At 32.4% G+C, this 12,593-nt stretch overlaps 1 protein-coding gene across 4 annotated transcripts in view; it reads left to right on the top strand.

Annotated features, from left to right (window-relative positions):
- The first annotated feature begins 257 nt into the window (after positions 1-257).
- Positions 258-12,593, top strand: part of LOC143246331 (acyl-CoA desaturase-like) — a 29,349-nt gene continuing 17,013 nt past the window's right edge. Inside the window, exon 1 of one of the 4 annotated variants that reach the window (XM_076492875.1) lies at positions 258-400. The gene's annotated coding sequence lies outside the window, so the exon portion shown is untranslated. Of the gene's footprint in view, positions 401-7,605; positions 7,751-12,593 lie in introns of those variants that run through there. The other 3 variants (XM_076492874.1, XM_076492873.1, XM_076492872.1) reach the window with 3 other exon arrangements.

The raw sequence follows: 12,593 nt of genomic DNA, 5'->3' as shown, positions 1-12,593 counted from the left end.
GAGCGTAAAATCTAAGTAACGTGTTGAAAACTTTTTGTTAAAGGATATACTACGTAATTGGTTTGGAGAAATCTGGCTGAAGATCACATTAATCAATGCAACGTTTTAGCTTATTCCAAAGACACTCAATGAGAATAAAATCTATTGATTGTACTGCCAAGAGAAATGACTCAACTTACTATCTGCTTACCGAATCATGTTGGAACAACGCGTGCGTGTTTTGTTTTCGCTTTGTCGTGTTGGAAGAGTGTTTTGTTCATCAAAGCGGAAAAGAAACGACGTGGGGTAAACATGACGAACAACGACATTCAAGCGTACTCTAGAATGTTACGTTCCCAAACCCTACTCATGTTCCACACCATTACGCAACGTCGTACGCAGTCAGATCTACGTTATTAGGGTAAACACCTCTTTTGTTTTTTCCTCTATGCTATTACTCCACTTTGCTACTAAAAAGAGCGAAACCCGACTGATCAGATCAGACCGTATCACACGCTTTAAGCCTAAAAACTGCTCACGTTATACGATTCACGCACTTCTGAAGTCGCGTTGTTTCTGAATCAAGCAGCATTCAAACTGTTGAAGACAGCCATATAATAGTTTTTGTAATTTCCTTCGCATTGTACATTGAAAAATAGTTTGATACTAAAGATTATCAAATCAGTTTGCCATTAGGGACAGAGTATGATGTTTGTTATAATTTAAAAACATGTTCAACAGTTTTTTTTAATTTGGTCAGAGACAAGTTTAGGTTTTATTATAGGCAGATTATTTATTATTGTCACTGTTAAAAGACTTTTTATAAAGACTGTTTTTGGACAGTCTGCCAAAGAATCCGTCTTTAATATCAATGCTTGTACCAAATCGATTTGTTCCCCACGCTAGTACAGCGGTAAGTCTACGGATTTACAATGCTAAAATCAGGGGTTCGATTCCCCTCAGTAGGCTCAGCAGATAGCCCGATGTGGCTTTGGTATAAGAAAACATGTCTTCAGAAAAACTGAACTATCCTTGATATTATCTCTGCAATTATAGCGAAAGTTTAATACAAGCGTATTTTGCATATGAAAAAAGAGGGTTATATAAATGTATTTTTGGTCTTATTAAAGAAAAATTGATGTAATATAACAGTTTTTTGTTAACTTACTTAAAACATAGATTTAACATAAAACAGAAAATTATAGTTTTAAATAAACTTATTTAAATTCGAGTTTGGTTTCGTAGAATCATTTCAGCATGTTTAATATTCACAAATAATAAAAAATGGGTTATTTATAAGGTAATTCATCTGGAAAAAATGTAATATAGTCGTCGTCAAATTTGATGAAAAAGAATATTTTATTTGCAATTAGAATGTTTCACATAAACGTGTTTTTAGGGTTTGGATACTATAATTTTGACCTCTGAGACGTTTTAATGACAAATAAAAGTAATACAGGATGCAGTTTTATATGTAAAAGTTAAACACATACCAACTTTAACACGTCTTTGTCACATCTACAAAAGTAATATATCTATAAAGTGTTTTGTGCTTGCCACTTGTATGAATAGAGCTAGTCTAGTAACTAATTTAAAAGTTTAAAGATAAACTGCATTTCATAGAATCTCTTGTCTCTCATCGTCCAACCAAATTGATACGATTTGGTATAGTAAACAAAAAGACTATTGGGTAGTGACTTGGAGACTAAATAAAGTAAACAATAACAACATTTGATACTAACTCCCATAATCTGTCACGTTAAACACACTTGGTAATCGTTTTACATTAAACAAGCTAACTTTGTATTGGATATTCAGATATACGAACGTTGTTACTAATTTATGTATGAATTGCATCTGGCCGTTATTGTTTCAGAGTTGATGGAGCAGGATATAAACGTTTTCATTGTGTTGTATTTATAAACGAGTTTGTTTTTTTCAAAACATAAGCACGCGAAAATACCGTGCTTCAAACACACTTACCAGTTGTGAAAGTATACTTCATACATGCTTTGCTGGTGGGTTTACTATTGAGCTCTCTTATCTACAAAGCTCAAAGATACGGTTATTGCAGTAGGACGTGGTTTGGTAACTTAGGTGATAGGCTCATTAAGTTTGAACTTTCGTAGTTACTTGTACGTTGGTTTCCTTAACATAAATTATCATTATGAGCTCAATCAACTACGTTCCGTTTTTTTAAAGACAATATATTAAGTCTCTTAAGGAAATTCAACAAAAATAATTTAAAAACACTTTACGTTCAGGGCAGATTATAAAAAGGGAAATAGTCACCTGGTCATCAACATACTAGCTCCGCAGTGTATGAAGAATTTCTATAATTGTCGTCTATACCACATCCTTTATTTTCTCATCTTATGTTATAAACCTCTACGGGTTACCGGCACAACTAGGCTAGTAATTTTAACATTATAAAAAAAAGTCACATAAATGCGTGGGCTATGTAGGATCTTAAAGGAACTTGAGTGGTTCTTAACATCCTCTTGGATCCATCTGACAAACTAAGGAATCCTACAATCAACGTGCTTGGAACTGAAATACCTTAAATCAACTTGATTTTTTTTTAGCGTACTCTTGGGTTCGTTTGACAAACTAAAGAATTTTGCTGAAAACATTCTGGGTTGTGTAGCATCTCAAAGAAACGTGATTTATTCCTAGTATGCTCTTGCATCACTTGGACAAACTAAGGAAGTTTACTGCATGACAGTGTGCAAATTTAGGTTACTGAATTTTTCATCTGATTAAAAGCTGCTGACTTGAAGAATTTCATTTAATAAAATTTCTATTTTATTTCAATATTATGAAAGTTATAAAATATTATGATTCAATGATGCTCAAAAAATGGCAAACGAAAAACGTACACACCATATTTAATTCGAAGTATATTTTTTCATCTGCATTTCTATGATAACTGTACAGAGTTGAGAATAAGTATTGTTTTTATGACTTTATTTGGCTTCAACGTCTGAATTGTAAGCTACAAAGAATATATTTCAAAAAACTTCTGTTAATCACCTGATCAATCTGTTAGCATTCATAATAAAATGATCACTTATTTTTTATAGTTGATGGTCTTGAGTTTCGAGTCAACTAAAAAAAACAGTCTTCTACAGCGAAACCCATAATTTTCGTCCTACTTTACGATGATTAGTGTTTTGATTTTATATTAATTTCTGGATTTTTAGTTTTAACACTAACTCTGTCCCTTTAATTTCTTTTACCGTTCCTCTGATTTAATAATGTTGTATCATTTTAACTCGGTTTTTGTCCAAAGTTGTTAAGTTTTCTTTTAACAAGCATAAGGAAACAATATCGTGAAATAAAAGAAACCAAACTAGATGGAAATGTAAGTGGACATATCACCTGTTCCGGCTAAAGGTCAAATAGTAAACTAAGTTGTTTCGACTTTATACCGAGGATAAAATTCCTACATTACTGACTTTCCCACTTTGTCTATAGAAAGCTTGATGTTTTAATAAAGTATGAGCTTTCATCATCACAACTTTTCTTTTGTTAAGTTTAAAATGCTACTTTTATGTTTATTTTACAACCGAGTAACATTTTACGTTTAAAAATTCTTGTTATATTTTTTTGCTAATAGGAAAGTCATTATGTAGGGGTTTTATTCTCCATGTAAAGTCAAGACAGTCTGTCTTCCTACGTGATAGTTAGCCGATCAATCAATATGTCCACTTTCGTCTCTGTCTTGTTTGGTTCTTTTTTCAAGTTTTGCAGTGTGCCCTAAAAAGCAATTTTATAAATTAAGCTATAATTATTTCCCTCATACTTGTTTGAGTACTTTCATATAGGATAGCATAGATGTGTTACTGGATTATAGAGTATGCTTTAAATCTTTACAAATACTGACAAAATGTTTTCAGTTATAGTTTGTGTTTTAGTGAAACGCTCTTGAAAAAGCTGTAAAGCGAAACGTTGAGTGTCGAATTAAATTAACGAAAAACAATAATTTTGTGTTATAAGTTGTTAATAAAATACATTCTCTATACCAATAGGCATTATAAAAATTAAATAAAAGTTGCACTTTATCATGTATGCCAAAAGGTGTTTTTTTGTCGTAATGATCATAACCTGTGTGATGAGACAGAATTAATTTGTTCCTTGAATAAGTACACTGAACTGAATGTAAGAGCTCCACTAAAAACAATTAAATGCGAAATTTATTCTTCAAATAAGCACGAGTCTGTGAATTTCAGAACTCCAGTTTTAGTTGGATTAACAGTATCTAAACATATAAATATTTATTAACCATGTATTTTGCATGTTTATTTACGTTCATATATTGACTATTTCATCTTATGTATATTGTTTGTATATAAGTATGCATGCATATATTTATTGGTGCTTTTTTATTTAAATAGAACATTAATTCAAAACTGACACATATATACTTTTTCACGTTTATTTTCATTCCATCTAATGATGGCCCGAACAAGCATGTTCGAAACATGGAGGAAGATGCCTTTGTTTATGTAATAAAATATAATTTGTATTAAATTCTGTATTAATTCTATTAATTAAGTACCACAAGATATATGACTAAACCAATAGTTTGTTCATGTTTACGTTTCCTTGTTCTGACTTTAGCGTATATCAGACATGTATTTAAACGTACAATTTTTAGATGATAAGAACCGAATAGAATTGAAAGTAGGTTTCGCTCATATTTGACAGTTGTAGGCCCAGCCTGTTATTTACGCTAGCTACTGTATTATTAGTTCAAAGCAGCAGAGAAACGTAGCAAAAGAAAACAAAAACAAAACAACAACCAAAATAAACAACTAGCCTATAACTAACAGTTCAGTTAGTGGTCTAGTTTCACAGATACAATTACGAGTTACTCATATAATAACTTCGTCCTAATACACCAAAAGCTATCATAGCACTTTATAAAAAAGTATTATTGGCCGCTTGTGCTAATTCCTAGTATCTTGTGTTTACTTTACTTAAGATAACAGAAAATATACGCCTGAAGTTTGTCCAAAGTATTTAATACTGATTAAAGAATACATTAATCTAACTCTTCTATCCACAAACTGGTAAATTGTAATGTGAAATATATTTCTGGGCCTGAAAATAATTATATATATATATATATACACAAAAAAATAGGCCCGGAATAGCCGAGTAGTTAAGGCACAAGGATCACGGGTTCGATTTTCTGTCACATTAAACATTCTTGCCGTTTTAGCCGTGAGGGCGTTATAAAGTTTCGATCAATCCCACTATTCGTTGTTAAAGAGTAGTCCAACAGTTGGCGGTGGGTGGTGATGACTAGCTGCATTCCTTCTAGTTTTACACTGCTAAATTAGGAAGGGCTAGCGCAGATAGCTTTCGTGTAACCTTTCGCGAAATTCAAACGAAACCAAACCACACACAAATAAGTATATAGTTGTAATATTACAATTACATCTCTTGTATGAAATCAATCAAACCAGTTCAATAAACAAATGATATAAATTATCATAAGAACCAAATCCGAAATTCTAACACAAAAATAGAAACATTCAGCTTACAAAAAAGGAGTTATATATTGCCATTCCTTATTATTCATTGACTCATAACGGAAGATGTCTGTAGCTGTGACACCTCAAAAGCGTTGAGGAATATTCTATTTTTTAGATATGATTCAATCACAAAAGCCAAACTAGGTCGTCATAACGGTAAAATCAGACTAGGAATAGAGTGTTTTGACACACAACGACTCAATTTACTCAGTCTTTTCCTGCTTGCAGCCAGTTGCGGGAAGGACGTTACCCAGTATATCTTGATGTGAAAGGCAGTTGTTAAAAACATCCTTGCAGTAACAATAAACCACGCTATATATTTTTACATCTGTGTGACTTCCAGTCTCCACCCTTTAAATAATTATTACAAAAATTTTAGTAACTGCAATTAGAAATCTTGATAATTAGGTAATAATTAAGTAAACAGCAATCTTCATCATTTGAAAAATTCATTGTTCGTTTTCTTTGTCTTTTCCATTCAATTTCTCTTTTTTTCTAGGTATCTACTTTTTCTCCCACACTTGATAAAATATTTTAAGCTTAATAACTAGACTCTCCCTCCAAAACATCTTAGAGTGCATTTACGCTCTCAGATATAGAACGGCGGAATGTGTGAACCATAAACTCTCGAATGAATAAAATATATATAACACTGCTAAATTTTTTCAAAAATTTGACAGCATTTTAAGCGCACCTGGGCTAATCGGCTAGATCGTAGACTTATAGGGCATGGGTTTCCAAACTTTCTCGCCCCAAACTCTTTCTCCGAAAATTGACTGATGCTTCATCACCTAATAAATTTATAGACACTAAGTACCTTAACAGTAGTGTGTATTTGCTACAGCCCCTCGAGTGGGAGCCCCAGCCCTACGATTCATTTATAGTGTTTATAATGTTTGTCCGGTTTTTTTAACGAAGAAAATAGTTTACTGTCACTTTTATAACCCTTTTAGAGATAAAAGTACGGACCGTTTTCATCAGCGTCATTTCTCGAAACTTAGACTCTACGTTCACTAACCACTGACCCACGCTCACCCTTGGAAAGAACAATTTTCAACAACATTGAAAATAACTAGTTTACTAAATCAAAAACAAACTACATTAACAACAATTAGTTAGCTGGGTGGTTCTTCTAACACTATTTAGTATATAGTCGACAATTACGAAAGAAAGATAATGGTGCCATCTGCAACTCGAACTTGCTAAAAAAATTTTTCTACAGAAACGCATGTTTCATATATTATTTGTATCTTGATATATGTGATTCTGACACAAGTATAAATTTTTAAGCGTTGTTTACTAGCTCATAAAAACTCGCATCCTCTTGAGGACGTTTATACTGAGCGATACTGAGCACGTGCGTTTGCGAACTTTCAGCGTACAAAAACTTAATGATTTCAATAATAAGGGGTAAATTAACAATCACTTTAGTTTAATAAAAACAGCAGATCAGAATCGAAAATTCGAACCGTTTATCTGTAGCATCAGATGACATATAATTTTTGGTGTTCATTGTAACAAAACATTGGTGTCATAAGGCCTCTCCGTTTCACAATAGCATGTTTTATTTTCTGTTTTTTTTTTTATATTGATGTAACGTAAGCTTAAACCATTAAAGGATTTTCATGTGCGTCAGTATTTGCGTTTTAAACGCAAAAAAATGCTTTGAATATTGTTTCATACTTTTTTGTAAGGTGGAAAATATAAAACAGTTCCTAATTTTATTAATGATTGATATGAAACTTACATCTATAACACAATACTTGAAATAAAAATAAAAATATAAACAATATTTTAGTATAGTAAGATATCTGCAAGAGTTTGATGTACTTTTACCATAAATTATTTATCGGATTTTTTCCTTATTATTAAGATGTACAATATTATCCAAGAACAATTTTTTGGCACTAGTAATATTATTTTTTAATGAACTATTTCGACTTCTTTTTTTCACACATATTTGACTAAAAGGGTTCTGGTTGAGTAATCCTATCGTAGCTCTAGTATGTTAGGTAAAACCCCTTATTACTGCAGTTTCCTTATTGGTCAGTGTTGCATGTTTGTGTCCTGGTTTCGAAACGGATCTTCAATAACAGTAATACACACACTCTGTCTTGTGAAACTAGAGGTAATTTAATATAGTTCTTTAAAGTTGACGATCGTACACCTGTCTTTTATTCCACTATAAAAGTAACCAAGTAGAAAGACATATAAACATAACACTAAAGGTGAGTGTTTTTAGTTCCTTACGCTCACAGCTATTTATTTTTTCATATATTTTTCAGATTTATATTCAATTTTAATTTTCAGTGTTCTATAAATTCTTCATTTAAGATTTTATAGACTTCTAACCTTGGCGTTCAGAAATGTTGTATGATTAAGCTCTTACAAACTGCACAAGACAGTTGACGATTGAATTAACAACAGTGATCCCAAAAACGCTATGTCCTCAATGATTCAGAGGCAAGTCTGAAAGCTTATATCGCCAAAAATCGTGTTTCGATACCGGTGATGCAGCACAAATGGTCCACTTGTAGCTTTGTGCTTTACAAAAAACAAACAAATAAAACTAACTTTGTTAAGCTGGTTATTCAACGGTATATTATTTTCAGTTTATATAATAATTTAGATATTAAGAATGTTTGTTCATACTTATTTTGGTCTTAACAGTTCCATTCAATAAGCCTAAATTAACAGTTTATATTTATACGAGTTTGATTAATTTTATACCATAGTTTAACTTCTTAAGCATGTCTTATATAGTATATAACCATGTTATATATACTATATAACCATGTTATATACTAGTTTATATTTGGTTTCTTTCTTGTATATTCGATATCACCACAAGGATAGCAATGTTTTTGGTAACAGTTGAATAGGATTGAATTTGTAAATTGTTTTATTTATTAGGATGTCATTTGTTTCTTGTAGAAGAACATCACATTCACTAAATCTTTTAAACTCACAATTGAATAAACAATTCAACATGCAAAATAAAAATATGAACAATTAAGTAGTAGTAGCGTAAACTTCCTATATTAACGTCATTAGAAGACGTATACTTAATGTTAACATTCCTTGTAGTTGTACAACTATAAATTGGAAGGCTTTGATAATTGTATGATCCCAATCTCCATTTTTTCCTATAGGTAATTATTAGAGTTAATTTTATAACAATAGCATTCTAGGGACTGGGCTAGTAAGTTCATAAATACAGATATTCTTTGATAGATTTAAGTACTTAGGCAGAGTATTCATGATGAAACTAAGTTGAATGGGCAGCTGAAGACTTTCAAAACGCGTGTTTCTACAACAAGAAGTTACCGTTCATTCAACTAAGTTTCATCAATACAGATACTATTTGTATGATTCTATAAAAATAAATAAAAAGAATTGTAATATTTTTTAATATTAGTCAGTTAGTGTAAATTCCTGCATAATGTGGTCTAAATTATATAATTTACGTATGCTTATTAGTATAAATACACGACGAATTAAACTGTTGTTGTTATTCTAAGTAGACGACGTACCGGAAATCTCTTCGTAGCTCACTTTTACACAACGATTTTATTTCGCTCTACTGTTCGTTTTTCAGAAATGTTGAAGAATGTGATTAATAAGATTATAATTGGTTATTGCTGTTCGCTTGTTATAAGCACGTTGTTGTGGTGAGAAACAAGAAGTTTTATCCAGTTGCATATTATGTTTCTCTCTTTCTTTTCTTTTTCAAAACGTTTTCCGTATCGAATGAGGATTGGACCTGGTTAAGTCGTTATGGTGCCCGTAATTTCGAGTATGACGATTAAATCCCACTAAGCGTTAACACAAGACTAGCCCAATGAGTACTTGTAGGTGCTGTCGACTAGTCTTATTTCTCTCCAGTCATTCACTTCAAAATTATGGGCGCATATCTCTAGACATGTACAGTGTCGTACGAGATTCTGGAACAAAGAAATAAATAAGCAAACCCTAGCAAATGAATTAGTTAATTTATCAGATTTAAACAACAATGCATCATCGAAGAAATAACCGGCTTACGAACTTGTTTTTCAGCGCAAATAGCATCAAGTGATAATTTGATAAATAAGTAATAATTATATCATTAACGTGAATAAACTTACATTTAAAAATAACCCTTCTTGGACACTTTACTTTGAAGTTAATTCACGTAATTTTAGCTTACTAGAAGTAATAACGTTTGGTCAAAAATACACATCACGCTGACCAGAGGAAAGTATTTCAGAATGCAGTAATAAAGTCGATTATTATATAAGGTATAAAATATGCTTATAAAAAAAACAATGAATTGTGGGTTTCTATATTTTGTGCTTATACAGAAGTTTCCAAACTGGTTTCAACGACTCCTGTCTTGGTATGGCCAGGTGGTTAAGACTCTCGAGCCGTAATCTGAGAGTCGCGGGTTCGATTCCCGGTCGCACCAAACATCCTCGCCTTTTCAGTCGTGGGACGTTATAAAGTGACAGTCAATCCCACTTTTCGTTGGTAAAAGAGTAGCCAAAGAGTTGGCGGTGGGTGGTGATGACTCGCTGCCTTTCTTCTAGCCTTACACTACTAAACTAGGCGACTAGCACAGATAACCCTCGTGTCGCTTTGGGCGAAATTCAAAAACAAACATGGACTGCTAGAGGTAGCAGGAAAGTGTGATGGGGACTATAAAAATACAGTCAAATATTTCAATTTTTGTTAGTTTATTCAGCGTGGAGCTTCAGTGAGGGTGTAGAATGCTCTGGGAAACCTTATGCTGAGAAAGTTTAGAAATCCCGTATTAATAGATTATTGACTCTACTCACTATACGCGGAATAAAATATACAGGGGAATTATATTTTATAAAAATATTTATGCAATTTTGCAAAGATTATTCAAACATCATGTCATTATGTTACCATAAGAATTATGATCTAGTTTTAGAGTACACATTAACTTGATTAATTTTGTATAACATCGCCTGATTTGACTGTAACTTTTTATCAGCTAGAATCAAATCTTGAATTAGGCACCACGACAGGATCATTTAGGTAGATTAGGTACAAATAACAGAAGACATCATGACTGTAGTCACCTTAGGATTCCGCTGTACAATGTTTTGACACCGCTCAAGTTCAAAGCAGGTTTCGTGAATAGTTTCGTGTTTAGTCTAGGTCACTGTGACTCCAATCTGTGAGTCAATTCTTCAAGAGAGCTGTAGTTTTATGGATTGTTCGACTCAAAAGATAGAAAAATCCTGGTTATGCCATAATTTAGATAAACCTCCGAAATCTATAAGAAGGGTGGTTTCCAGGACTAAAGGTGGCGTGATGTAGTTTTCATAGTGAAATAGTTATTTTTTTAATGCACCCACGTTACTTCTTAGGACATTTTGGATAAACAAAACAACATTCTTATTATGTGTACTAGTTTTCTCACATCATTTTGAAAGACATAAGCGTAAAACAAACTTACAAGTCTTAAATATTTTCATAATGTCCATTTTATCTCAGATGTTTAGCATAGCATAATGCTTTAACGTGACCATTGCTTTGTCAACATTGTACCTACACTGCTGGTGTCGGAGAAAGATGTGTAGCATAGCATTTAACAAAATTTGGATAAGAGCGAGCTATGTCAGTGTAAAGAGGCAGGATACGTTCTCTAATCCTCAGAATAAAGTTAACAGATAAAGCTGTTTTTGCTTGGACAGAACATTGATTGAAATACTTCAGGAAAGACAATACAGTGGAGCCCCTCACTAACGACTTCAAAAATGCCTCGACAAAAAGGTCGTTAATGAGGGGGAGTCGTTAGTGAGGGGTGGATACCCAATTCGTTACCAAGATTTAAATTATGTACGTTTTTATAATAGGCAATCGGTCTCTGTTCATTTTAAGGGTATGGAGTATTTAAAAACGAAATAAAAAATGCGGTAATATGTAATGCAAAATATATTTTCACTAGTTCTCACTACTTTACCTTGATTTTATGAGGCTATTAAATGTTTAAACACAAGTCTATTCACCATTCTGTACACAAAAAATGTTCAAATGCAGGTTTAAAATACGATCCTAAAATACATTTCTTAAAAAAATCACTGTAGAATGTTACACGCAAAAGTGTTCAAATACTGACTGGATATACGATCGTAAACTAAAGAAATCACTAATGTTCATGCAGACTTAAAATACGATCATAAAAGACATTTTCTTAAATCACTAATGCTCATGCAGACTTAAAATGCGATGATAAAATACAATTTTATAAAGAAATCACTGTAGAAGAAATGCTACACACGCACAAAAATGATCAAATACAGATCTTCATATTATGCACACTAAACCTGTCTGTTAAATAATCCGATTTAGTGTTCCTAATTCATTATGTACTATAGAATAAGCGCACTGAGCGCATTGAGAATAAGATTAATTTACCAATGAAAATTAATCTTCTTTTCGATTCGATGCACTGGAAATAGATTTATTGTTGAAGTAGATTACGTAAAACTGTTTAACTACGGAATAATTAAACTCATTTGTAATATGCCATAAATGAGAAGGCAGACCGCTATGTAACTTCACAGAATATGCCACATAATAATGCCACTTAGTCGTTAGTGAGAGGTAAAACAATCAAAATTGTTCAATTTGGTAGGTCGTTAGTCGCGTTTGAGGGGAAGTCGTCCACGAGGGGTCAATTTAATGCAAACAGGGTACCGTCAAAAATTTTCCGGTCGTATGACAGGGGAAGTCGTTAGTAAGGGGGTCGTTAGTGAGGGGCTCCACTGTACTTTTATATGCCTCGAGTATTTACAAGCTATGTTTCTGACAAAGAATTTCCAAAATGTGTAAACGAACCTTAAATCTGATCAATATTTCTACATATTTGGTATACTAAGGATATCTTAAATGCCGATGGAGGTATAATTCAGATTATTCACGACGATGTAGTAGCGATGTGTCCAAGATACTGTTTTGTTCTTGGCGTTGAAGAATTTTATTACAAAATAGATGTAAAGCAGAAGAAATGCTATATTACAATACATTAAGTTGCACAAAGATGTTGTCATTATATGAAAT

The sequence above is a fragment of the Tachypleus tridentatus genome, chromosome 3 (assembly GCF_004210375.1).
Source record: "Tachypleus tridentatus isolate NWPU-2018 chromosome 3, ASM421037v1, whole genome shotgun sequence".
Taxonomy (NCBI): Eukaryota; Metazoa; Arthropoda; class Merostomata; order Xiphosura; family Limulidae; genus Tachypleus; species Tachypleus tridentatus.
This window is presented reverse-complemented; position numbering and strand designations above follow the sequence as displayed.